Source organism: Lynx canadensis, chromosome C2 (genome assembly GCF_007474595.2).
Source record: "Lynx canadensis isolate LIC74 chromosome C2, mLynCan4.pri.v2, whole genome shotgun sequence".
In the NCBI taxonomy this organism is placed as follows: Eukaryota; Metazoa; Chordata; class Mammalia; order Carnivora; family Felidae; genus Lynx; species Lynx canadensis.
This window is the reverse complement of record NC_044311.2, coordinates 117,695,564-117,708,581: the sequence shown is the minus strand read 5'-3', so window position 1 is coordinate 117,708,581 and position 13,018 is coordinate 117,695,564. Positions and strand designations below refer to the sequence as shown.

At 38.5% G+C, this 13,018-nt stretch overlaps 1 non-coding gene across 1 annotated transcript; it reads left to right on the top strand.

Annotated features, from left to right (window-relative positions):
- The first annotated feature begins 285 nt into the window (after positions 1 to 285).
- LOC115524423 lies at positions 286 to 430 on the top strand. Its single transcript, XR_003972103.1, has one exon. It is a non-coding gene; the product is annotated as a U4 spliceosomal RNA (small nuclear RNA).
- Positions 431 to 13,018: the final 12,588 nt, after the last annotated feature.

Below are 13,018 nucleotides of genomic sequence, written 5' to 3'. Positions count from 1 at the left end.
CACCACAGAAGGTGCAGGTCAGTGCACAGGAAATGCAGATGGAGTTTCCAGCGAATACAGTCGGGGATCATTGTGAAGACTGGAGCCTGGGAGGAGATGAATCTGAAGTGGTGGCAGAGGAGAGAGTGTACGAGCCTCCTCTGCTGTGCTGGGGGATTTAAATTCCACCCACTGGACAATAATGACAGGCGATAATTGCTTTTAAGTGGAGGAACAATCTAATAAAATATCTTTAGAAGACCACTCTGTAGCCATGACAAAAATGGATTGAAAGGAGATCTGGGAAGCTTTGCGCAGTGGCAGTATCGTAGCCAATGAGGTTTATCCGAGGCACGATTATTGCTAATTGAAAGGAGATCTGGGAGGAGTAGAAACATGCTAGGAGACAACCACAAGACTTCAAGAAGAAAATTGTGTATGTTAAAGTAAAGTACTGAGAACAAAATTATCTTAAGGAAGAAGAACCTAAAGGAGTTTTTTTATGTATTGTCTGTAAGATGTGAGGGGAGATTCTGACATGGGTAGCAGGCTTCCTTCACACGATTGTCTCTTCGATATCTCCTTCATGAGTTAATGCAATACCGTAAAGATGATACTCCAATAAACAAAAGAGACAAAACTTTCAGCCTTCGTGGCACTTACATCAGATTTAGCGGAAGGTAAGTGTACACAAGATAGGTAAGTAAATTATGTAATGAGAAGATTATGAGTATTATAGAATCGAGAGCAGGGCAAGAGGGCTGCTAGTGGCAACGGGAGTCAGAACAGTGTGGTCAGATGTGTCTTACTGTGAGGGTGACGGTTGAGCAAAGACTTGAGGCAGATGAGGAAGGGAGCCAAAAGCATTCCCAAAGGGATATCAGGCAGAAAGAGGAAATTAGGCAAATAATTGAGGCACAGCACATGTCTGACATGTTCAAGTAGCAGCTGTAGGGCAGTGTCGACAGGAATGGGGGGCAGAGGAGCAGAGCAGGATGAGGTAAGGTAGAGTGGCAGGTGGAAACTGGATGAAGTAGGACCTTCAAGGCCATGGTGAAAAGTTTAGGTTGTTTTCAGATAGGGAGGATTTGTGCCAAAGAGTAACCTAACTGTACTTAAATTTTAAAAGGAACGTGATGTTGATTCTGTCATAAATAGACTAAGAAAGGCAAACATACCAAGAACAAGCCCAGTGAACATCCTACTGTGCTGTTTCGTGGAGGCAAAAGAACATTTCCAGGCACAAAGTGATTGTGGCTTGGATATGTGGGTCGTAGTGAAGGTGGTGAGATTTGTGAGTATTCTGACAGATCCTACCGGAGGACGGGACGCACGTTAGCAGAAAATCACAAGGATTGAAGAAGCAAATTGTGTATGTTAAGATAAGGTGCTAAAAATAAAGGTGTTTGAAAATTGTATTCGAGGGGAACCCGGGTGGCTCAGTCGGTTAAGCGTCCGACTCGATTTCGGCTCAAATCACGATGTCACGCTTCCTAAGTTGGAGCTCTGCCTCGGACTCTGCACTGACAGGGCGGAGCCTGCTTGGGAATCTCTGTCTTTCTCTGCTCTCTCTGTCTCTCAAAATAAATAAATAAACTTTAAAAATACATTAAAAAATACAGTAATAGCGTACCGGATGTTGAGCCAACAAGCGTACCGGATGTTGAGCTAACAAGCCAACAGTTAGAGAGGAAGTCCGGTAAGTTTTGTACACTGATGGGAAGATGCCGTGGAAAACTCAATTTGAAGGTATAGGACAAAGGGAGGGGACCTGAAAAAAAACGGTCCTCCAGTAGGTAAGAGAGTCTAGTGCACAGGAATAGAGCTTTGTATCAGATGCAGGCAGAAAATTGTCATCTTGAGAAATGGATTAGAAGGCAGGAAAACGGGGGCGCCTGGGTGGCGCAGTCGGTTAAGCGTCCGACTTCAGCCAGGTCACGATCTCGCGGTCCGTGAGTTCGAGCCCCGCGTCGGGCTCTGGGCTGATGGCTCAGAGCCTGGAGCCTGTTTCCGATTCTGTGTCTCCCTCTCTCTCTGCCCCTCCCCCGTTCATGCTCTGTCTCTCTCTGTCCCAAAAATAAAATAAAACGTTGAAAAAAGAAGGCAGGAAAACGGCTACTGATGATGGTAGGTGGACAGGTGACATGGTGTGACCTTGAGGAAGTTCTCTTTTGACCCTGCGGCCTCCCTCCGTGACATAAGAGCACTTATTACATGAGGATGAGGGTGGGGCATAATGTTTCGTGTCTTGAGACACAAAGAGAAATGGAGTAAAAACAAATAGTATTTTAGATAAACAGAAGAGTTCACCGGTTAAGGAAACGCAGTTTTACCGCCAGGCAGCATCATAAGTCCACTTGAATTTTCTGGGGATAAACTCAAAGTTAAGCCGATCTGAATGGATGTTTGTATTCTCTACACCCAGAAAAAAGCACGTACATAATGAGACATAGTTCAGCGGGACTGAGAGTACAAACAACTGTGAATATTGGAAGCAGTAGAAAAGGGGATGAGGCGGGGCGCCTGGGTGGCTCAGTCGGCTAAGCGTCCGATTTCAGCTCAGATCACGATCTCGCGGTCTGTGAGTTCGAGCCCCGAGTGGGGCTCTGGGCTGCTGGCTCAGAGCCTGGAGCCTGCTTCCAATTCTGTGTCTCCCTCTCTCTCTGCCCCTCCCCTGTTCATGCTCTGTCTCTCTCTGTCTCAAAAATAAATAAACGTTAAAAAAAAATAAAATAAAATAAAAAAAGAAAAGGGGATGAGGGAAGTGCTCGATAGAGGGAAGTGTTAACGATTTCCCATGGAATTTAAGCTGGGTTTGAGTGCGGAAGAAGGGGTATCTTGAAAGGGAAAGATACAGTGACAATGTTGTGACATCAGTGAATTTTAGTCTCACTGCATTTGAAGGAATGGTGAGGTTTGGATCTTAAAGGGAGTAAGCTGTGAACATTGGAGGGGATGGTTACAGAGTTGGATACATGACACCGTGATCCTGGATGGGCACATGATACAGACAGGAAAGGTTTAATTTTCAGGGTGAGCATCTGTCTCCCATGATGTAGCAATCGTGGATGCACGAGTTAACAGAAGCACAACATGGAGCGAGCACATGTAGAGGAGTGCCTTGGAGAGTTGCCTAGAAACACAACAGGATTTGCATGAGCAATAAATAAACATTTATTGTTTTACTAGCATGAACTTTAGGGATCATCTGTTACTGCACCCAACCTTCTCAATCCTGAGAGATCTATTCCAATTAGCAGTTACTGTCAGTGACAAGAAAATGACCAGTGTGACTGTAAGAGATGAAATAAGTTGAAAGACAGTATTATTGGAATAATAAAATTCAAGGAGTTGAAAAGCATAATAGATCACAAAGATGATTGATCTGTTTATTGGAATCATCAATAATTAAGAACAGTGAAAGCTTGAGGAGAGGATATAATCAAGAGATGATGGGGAGAAAAGGGGAGTTGGTAGATGACTGCAGAGATGTGAGGCTGTGAGAGATACCATGTAATGAGATGACATTCAAGGTACGATTTTAAGGAACAGAGAAGTGGAGTCAATTTGACTCCAATCCCAGAGTTGTGAGAGCTGTGGTACAAAACAACACAACCATCTTTGTAACAAAGGCAGGAAAATCATTGTCCACATTTCAGTTAGAGAGTGGATGTAAAGGGAACTTTCAGAGAAGATATTGAGTGATAGAAGGGTTTTTGCTGATGAGGGACTAAGAATCCCAGAGGATACAGTAGAAGATTTTCAGGAGATAGGAATAATAGAACAGGTATGTCTAATTATACGGAGGGTGTAATATGGAGGTAAGGGGTTATTTGGGAATCTAGAATCTCATTTGGTAATTGGTACAAATGGGGATAAAAGGCACAAAAAACATAAGTTCTGATGAATTTAAGGTATATAATGAATATTAAAGGGTTGAATGGGGGATTACACGTATAGGAATCTTTTTAATTGCTGCAAACAGTAGTTGGGTAGCTAAGAAGGGACAGTTTAAATCATGTGGGGTCCCATTTTGATCTCTGCTGATGGCCAGTGGTGAAGCATGGTCCTGAACCTAATTAATTCCTGCTATTCTCGCTAGACTCTGTTGACATCTGAGAAGCTAGATCTACTTCCAGAATATTCAGACTCCTTGTGTTTTTTGATGGAGTAGAGAATTGCTACAATATCTTGTAGCAGGTCTAATACTCTTCATTTTAGAGACAAGAAAACATTTACACCTTGAGAAAATTATACAGCTAAACAGAGAATTCAGGATTTGGTTCAAAATCTAACCTCTTTCGTAACACTTCACTGTCTCACAAATCCATGACAAAATCAGTCCTAGCATGACTTCTGGGGGAACATTTATTTCTTACTTAAATACAACAGGGTATGGATATTTATGTCATAGCCATTATAGAAACTATCAATATGGTAAATATCTCTGCTCTGTTGTGTACAAATAATATGTCCTTTTGTGGTCATATGCTATAAGGGACGGCTGTAGAGATGATTTACATAAGATGTCCTACCTAAAACTTGTGGGTTGACATTAAAGGTTTGCATAATAAATAAATTGAAAATGCCAATAATGATTTTCAGTGAACGTAAGAATATAAAGAACTAAATACATTCAGCAGTGGGCCAGATTTCCCCTGGGTGTTATTAACCCATAGATCAGCAGCTAAGATAGATACAGAGCAGGCACAAGGCAGCAAATCAGTGTCACTCCAAGCACTGAAATGAACTCTAAAGGAAAAGCAAGGCAGTAAATTGTGACATTCCCTCCTGGGTATTCAGTATTTATGCAACTACATGTTCTGTAACTATATCACGTTCATATAAGGAACAGCCCTATGCTTGCGAAATCATGTATGGTGAATTGGTATTTAGGAGTGCCATGAAATACTTTTCCAATCAACACTGTCCTCATTCTTCACAGTTAAAATTTTATCTAAGCTTATAAATGAAGAGATATTTATTGGAGTTTATTACTGAGACAAATCACAGGAGCAATTTTTTTTTTTTAAGATAATGTTCAGATGCTATATAGACTCAGGAAAACAACAGTTAATAATAACGTTTTTTTTTTCTCACTCCTCACATCGCTGAGACAATCTTACCAATACCAGCATTATCCCCCAAGGTTCATTACCACTTGAGTAGGTCAAGTTAAATTTACTGGAAATATATTAACTACATCGTTCAACTGATATGAAAATCCATAGCAAGACATTTGATTAAAAAAAAAAAAAAAGTGTCTTACACTTCCCGTATCTGTATAAGTCTTTTGCTTGAAACCCTTGAAGGGGCATTAATCTTAGAAACTTTCAAATTATTTTTAGTTTCTGAATTTACAGTTTTTGCAATCAATTAACAAATTGGAGGAGAAGGGTGGTAATAGACAGAAGTTCCTTGCTAACACATGAGTTAACACATGTGTTATATTATGCAGACAACACATATTTAGAAGTCATTTGAAATTTAAGTGTCCACTCATGACACGGAAATTATCTGTGGACACCTATGTTTCACATACCTGCAGACAATGAACTTTACAACTTCACCTGACTGAGGTTTACGTGTTGTCAGCTGCCACCTGATCTCATGGCCTAAGATAATAGTAAGGGCTCCCAATCTGTAAAGCCCTTTGTAGACATAAGGGCTTACAGAAGAAAGAAAAGAGTGAAATGCATGGAAATAAGAAAAACGCTCGTGAGAAAGAGGACATTTTTGCATCTTTCAATTTGACACATATTTTCCTTTTTGCCATCTGCTTTACTATTTTGTACGATAGCCACACACTGCCTCATTTGAGGAGGAAAGGCTATGATCCCTTCTTCTTCCTTGGGGAGGGCAAGCATTAGACCATGGTTCATGGACCAACTAGTTCAGAATAAGCAAGGATATTTGTCAATGTAGGATGGCCATACAATGCATTTCCAAACCAGGGCCCTTCTGAGAGAGGAATAGGAGGAATAGGAGGAGAGCAGGCTTAAGCCAGGAATACTTACCTTATTGTCACCTTAGTAAAAATGTAGATTGCTGGTTGCGAGTCCAGATTTAGTGGAATTAGAATCACGACAATGTTTTGTTTAAACATGTGGAAAGAATTTGATGATTTTCAGGAACTTTTGGAATAGGGGAGAAAGTCTGGAAAAAAGAAGAAATTATTTGAAAGGAAATTTCAAAATTATAACAAGAATCCAGGGGCTATAAGGAGACCCCAGATGGTGGAAAATGCCTAACATTTTTTGTTCAGTCGTGTCTAATTTCATGATTATTGAATACCATACTGACTTTAATGTATATTCCCCTTCACTGTATCTAAGTATTAGTTTAAAAGGCTTATCCCAACAATAGTTCTTTAGGATTTAGTGATAAACTTTAAAGAAGTGGTATTTTAAGAAGAAATGGGATTGGGTCCAAAATGAGGAAAAGTGGAACAGGATAAAAAAAAAAGTTTTATGAGAAAAGATGCAGAGTGGAAAGTAAGAATGCAAAAGAAACAGGTCATTGGAACAACCTGTGCTCAAAAGAAACAGAAGCTTTCTCAGTATCATCAATACTAGGGAGCAGATTGAGTTCCTCATAGTGCATGTAGTGGGGGACATTATGTTAAAGACACATTCAAGTCCTGAGGACCTTCAAAAACAGTCACTTGAGTCCCATTGATAATGTGATAATCATAGTCATGCAAAAAGCTTTACTGTGTATTTAGGAAAATTTTATCATGGTAGATTCCCAGATGTTGAATTTCTCCTTGACATACAGAAACAAGTTAAGAACATTGATGTATATTTCCTAAATGAGACTCTAGAAGGCTATGCCTATTGGGTTTTCAGTGCACCAGCAAGCATGTGAATTATGTAAATTACAAGTTCTACTCCTTTTAGTTGGTTTAAAGAGGTCAGTTAAAAGGAGTGAGTTTAGGAAAGGAAATCCATAAATGGTGAGAGAGATCATTGGAGTAACAGAAGGCAGAACTAGTTAGTTAGTCCCTATAGAAATATGAGGGTGTGGAAATAATTCACTGTAGGAATATAGGCAGGATTGAGAATAGAAATGAAAGAACTCTCAGGCAGAGATTGATAGGAGCATCCCTACAAAATTAAAATAAAATTATAGTGCATCAAAATTAATTGAATATGGGTTAAAGACACAGAAGCAAAAAAAAAAAAAAAAGGTTTTTTGACATTTAGATGAACATTCCCATAACTTATTTGGCTTTAGGCAAAATATCTAATCTCTGTGCTTCCTTACCAGCAATAGCCCCTGCCTTGTTCTTCTTGTTAGTTATATACATATTTGTATCTATATCATTTATACATATATATTTGTAATATAGTGTCAAGCTAAATAAATACTGATGGTGAATGGTATGGTTGCTGTTGTTATTATTATAAAATAATGCTTTCTCTTGAACATGATAGGAAGTCAGAAGGGTGAATAATAGTAATTAACTTTTGTTAAGCCCTAACTATGTGCCAAACCCTATCTTACCAGTCTATCACTATTACCTCTGTAATGTGTATTCATTGCACCCGTGACCCCAGCTGGTCATTTGGAAATAAGTAAATGCCTTTACTCATAAAGGAGCTTGGGTAAATAGGACAGATGGAAATACATGTATCTGAATTCCCTGAAAGACATCTGTAAGAGACAGGGCTTCTGATAATGACCCAGCAGCATTTCCTGAAAGAAGGTAGTGTACTGTGCCTGGTAGGCTAAATTGCTCTGTGGAGAGCAAGGTATTTGCAGTAAGTAAACCCAAAATGTATATCTCTCCTCATTCCTCATTCCTCTTTCTCATTATGTTTGTTTGTTTTATTTTTGCTTCTCTTTCTTTCTCCTTTCAGATGCACGTGCACACACACACACACACACACACGCACACGTGTGCACAGATATACCTACAGCAAAGGTTTTTGCCACGTAGGAAACCTGGAATTAATCCCAAGGCTGCACTCTGAAGCTGTATGAGTATAGGCAATCTGTAGGCAGCTCTTGTCATTCAGTAGGGTCATTTACAGTTCTAAAATGCAATAATGTTAAGCAGTAGCTGTTCTGCATTACTCTTATGGGCCAAAGTTTACTATTAAAAGGTAATTGTAATAATAAAATCCTACACTGCCTTAAATCATCACTTGCCATATGCCATTGGAAATAGTATGCAAAATAGGATGCTTATAAATAATATTACTTCTAAAGTGACCCACTGGGTCAACGTTTTTAGATCACAAAAAAGGCTGGCATGAAACTATTTTAACTGTGGTCCAAATATAAATGACTTATGACAACAGCTCCTAGTGGCAAAGGATACTGCCAGTGCAACCCGTGATAATTACTTTTGTACCTATGAATGTATATAACTTTGTATTTACCTGACTTGAATACAAAAAGGCCTTCCCTATTCTTCAGGTAGGAAACAAGACACACATAAGACACAAATCTAGTGGTTCAAACTATCAGGTTTTATTGACCGCAGATATTATCCAATTTTCTTTCCATAGTTCCAACTTGGGTTTTCCTTTAGAATTTTCAATGACATCGTATTATTAGAGTGTGGCTTTAAGTTTCTTATCTTACAGTGTGAGGCAATGAAAGGCGTTAGTATAACAGATTAAGCAGGCCATGCCTTGTAAAAGCAAATTGCTAACCTTTCATGTATACTTCTTCACTCTGTGTGCTACAATACTCCCTCCCTAGATATTTAAAAAACAATGAATCAAATAGGGCTGTGCATTGCAAAAGAAAAGATCAATGGTTTTGTAACAGGTTCCCATAGACAACCAAAGAAACTCACTCAATAAATTTTTATTTGAAGCTCTTCAATATCAATGAGAATTGTATCCAAAGGGGAAAATATATCAAGCAACAAAAACTTTAAACCATACTGACATCTAGGAGTCTCCTTTATACCATTGATAGAATTAGTATGTTATGATATCATCACAAAGAAGATGTAAGTGTTTAAGAACTTATTGTCAAAATAAATAATGCTAATATCTTTCTTAGATATTACATAGAGTACCACACCACCACCCCAGAAAAGAAACTTTCTAAAACCTATGATTAGAAATTTTCAAACATTTTTGATGTAGCAAATAATATGTTACCTGTTATAGTTTTTGTAAGTGTTTATTTATTTATTTTGAGAGAGAAAGAGTGAGAGAGAGAGAGAGAGAGAGAGAGAGAGAATCCCAAGTAGGCTCTGCTCTGTCACCATGGGACCCCATGCAGGGCTCAATGTGGGCTCGAACTCATGAACTGTGAGATCATGCCCTAAACTAAAGTCAGACACCACCCAGGTGCCTCTGTTATAATTTTTAAAGGGAACTTAAAAATATTTTTGAATTCAACATTCTGGATTGCTTCATTTTATCTGGATATATTGAAAATGCTCATTTCATTATACCACATTCTTCTGAGGATCAATAATCTTAAATTCTCTAATTCTTCATTGTAGAAGTGAAAACTTCTGTAAGCCTGCTGGATCTAGGGCCTTAAATATTAAATATTTTACTTCCATATTTCAGATGTTAATGATTGCTTTCATAGAATGAATATAATGTTTTTATTAACAGCTTGAAATTATGTGATTGTTTCAAAGGCTATTACATCATATCACAATTTTTATACCTCTATAAAATCTTTTAATAGTCAATTCAACCACCATTATGATGAAACATACTGTATTTGCTACATTAAATCAACCTCTAAAAGACTTAGGGGATCATTTTCCCTTCTTGAACGCTTCTACCTAGTATTTATTACTATTACCAGTGCATATGAAAGAAGGTTTCAATCCCTCAGGGTTTAATTCCATGAGAGAAAAAGGGAACACTTGCCCGTGTAGACATTACCACCGAGTTATATTTCTTAAGTAGGTGCAGAGAATAAACTAGAAAGTAACTGCAGGCAGATCTGGGAAAATCTGGCCAGGATTTGTCCAGGAACACACAGGAATACCTCAAACTGTGCACTGGTAAAAGCTAGACAAAGCGTTAGACTGGGAAATGGAGAGCTACCTTCTAAACTGAGCTTTGACGGGAAGAGGTGTGTGACCTTGGAAAAGTTACTGAGTATCTCTGGGCTTCTTCCTCCTTATCCAAAAAGTTTTGGGTGTTGGATGACATGACAAGTAAAGTGCTTTGATATATTTTATTATAGTACCCAGTTTGGAGGATGTAGCACAAGAAACATACCCTAAAAGACAATTTCCATTTAAATATTTCTTCTTTCCCTGTTTCTCAGTCTTTTGTGATAAGGCAATGTTGCAAAATAATAATCAACATGCTTTCCATCCCACGACACTGCTCATCCTCTCCCATTTTTACTGACTCCTTGCAGCCCTGGAGAGCTAATCAGTTTACTATAGTCACAAGGGGACATTTTGATGACAGCCAGAGAAATCTGATAGACTGGGTCAAAGTATAACATTTCAAAGAATATTTGAAAAGCACTTTTTAAAATTTATTTACACATTTACATGTGTATGCATTTATCTATGTATGCATGTATTTTGCATCTCAGAAGAAATACCAACATCCTGTGTTTCTAGAGCAAGGAAAAGCAAGACAGTTAGATGCCAAAGTTCTCTGGTCCAACCACATCCCTCAATTGCCTAGAGAACCCTACATATGTTTTTGGCAATTCAGGCATGTGGAGACTTCTATTAAACTTGACCCTTTGGTACCTGAGAGCAGAGCAGCCTGGCCGAAGTTTCCACATCGCCTAGACAGAGGAGCAGTAAGGGAATAATAGCTGTATTGGTGACCAAGGGCTGGGAGGTCTTAGGCAACCATTCCATGATTCCTGAATTAACTAGGAGGGCATCTGAATTTTTCTCACCATACCTTGTGGATGGACACGAGATTTCCCCTACCCAATCCTAGGCAGGAAGTTAATGAACTTTCTCTTGGTATGAACAAATTTTGCAAGTGGGATCTAGGTATTTGATAAAGAATATTGTTTGAATATATTTGAGTATCTTCGACTGGCTATCTGATGAGAACAGAAATGCCAGCAGATGCCAGTATAAGGGGTTGGCCTTCTTGGATGATAGAATAAATCCGTGCATCCCAGGGATATTGATGTTCATAGGCATTGACCAGACCTTCTCAGTTCCACTCCTTCCTTATAACATGACACTACTCCAGAAGTCCCAGGGATTGAGAGACCAACTCAGAGAGAAAAGAGTGTAGGGGAAAACACCTCCACGTTATGCATATAATTTGCCTGATCCCATGTCTGGCACATAGTAGGCTCTCAGTAAATTGTTAATTGTTATTGGTTACACCATTATTATTAATATTACTCAGAAACTAAATACTAAGTGTATTTATAACTATTTTACAGATTTCAGTTGATTTGATTTGATTTTAAAAAAAGCTTCTCTGGAGGAAGATATTATATTTATGTACAAATACAGATTTTACTAATTTTGCAGGTATTTGATATTGGCTACAAAAAAATCAAATATAAAATATAGGTGTTATAAAAATATGCTGCTTCTATGGAGTATCTACATGAACACACTAAAAAAAAAAAAAAACTTGCTGAGCTGGAAATACTAAAATGCACAGCAATAATGGTGAAAATGGCACCATAAATTAACTTTATGAATTGAATCACCTATTCTTTGGGGGGAAAAAAAAAACTCTTAGAGATTGTAATGATCACCAGATAAAAACAGAATGAATGTTGAAATAAACTGATTATATCTCAGAATTCTTTTCCTTCCCTCAACACAAAGCAATAGCTATCCTAGATATTGACACATGAAATCGCTGATAACAAAATAAAAATATGGGCCAGAAAATAGATTTGGGAAGCATCGGTCTTTTGCTCTTTCTCAAAATACAGACATAACTGATGTGTCAAGAGTGGGGCTGACAGTGACGGTGTAGCATCTGACAGCTCAAACACAGTTTACTCATCAGCCTGATGCCACCAAGCCCAATATGGCAGGATTCCACCATAAAAATATGCCTGTTATCTTGAAATTAGAAGAATTGGCTTTTGCCTGTATGTGATTGCAGGTGGTTATTATGATAATTGGTTAATAATAATGTAGTTATTATTATTATTGGTTGCCACTTAATCTACAACTTCAAGGCCAATATACAAACACTCAGTTTCCCAAATGTGAAGGATGTGTTTACAATATTATCTCCCTTTGAATATACTCAGTAATAATACAAAATACAATGGATAAGGGACCATCTTTCAGCAGCACTTCTGAGATCTGTCATATTTCCTCACGTGCTTTAAAATCAAGTTTTGGATTCTAATTTTCTGGCTCACTCAGTTGATTTGCTCTGGTGATGTCAGCACTTCATGGCACGGATGCCAAGTGTTGTTTATGCCTTGCTGTCCTCCAGGGACTTGTAAATCCATCCTGCATCCACAAGCTGTCAGAGGAGAAGAAAAGCACTGGTCACTAATCTTGTCATGATCAACACCGTTCTCAGCACCTTGGTTTATATCTTGGCCTGGATGGAAAGAAGTCAGTAATACAAATGTGAACCTGGGATGCCCTTTCTGTCTTTACCATCAGTGGATCTTCTTTTCTCCCAACATTATTTAAACCATGTTAGGTGTTGCACAAAGTTGAAAACATATCTCTACTAAAGAGCTCTGTGTGTGTGTGTGTGTGTGTGTGTGTGTGTTAAACAGGCTATTGAACAATTTATTAAGATTTTCTAGGTTCCTCCAGGTGGCTTCTTTTCTCTTTGAATTCTTCTACTTTACTTAACAGCCTGAATATAAAGGGAACGCCTCTGCAGAAAGTGATAGGAACAGCGATAAGACTGAGAGTTCCCTGCTCAAATGGCCCCATTAAATCCACCATTGCCCCCTTGATGGGCCGTGATGGTTCATTTCTTTCAGCAAAGCATACTACCAGTGTTGATGTCATGTTCAATAATCTTGGGCTACTGCTCTAGGGAAAAATATATATATCTTTTCCAAACAGTGAATGTTGAGCTTCAAGGCTTCACATTATTTTCAATCTTTTCATTCTCAGAATGAA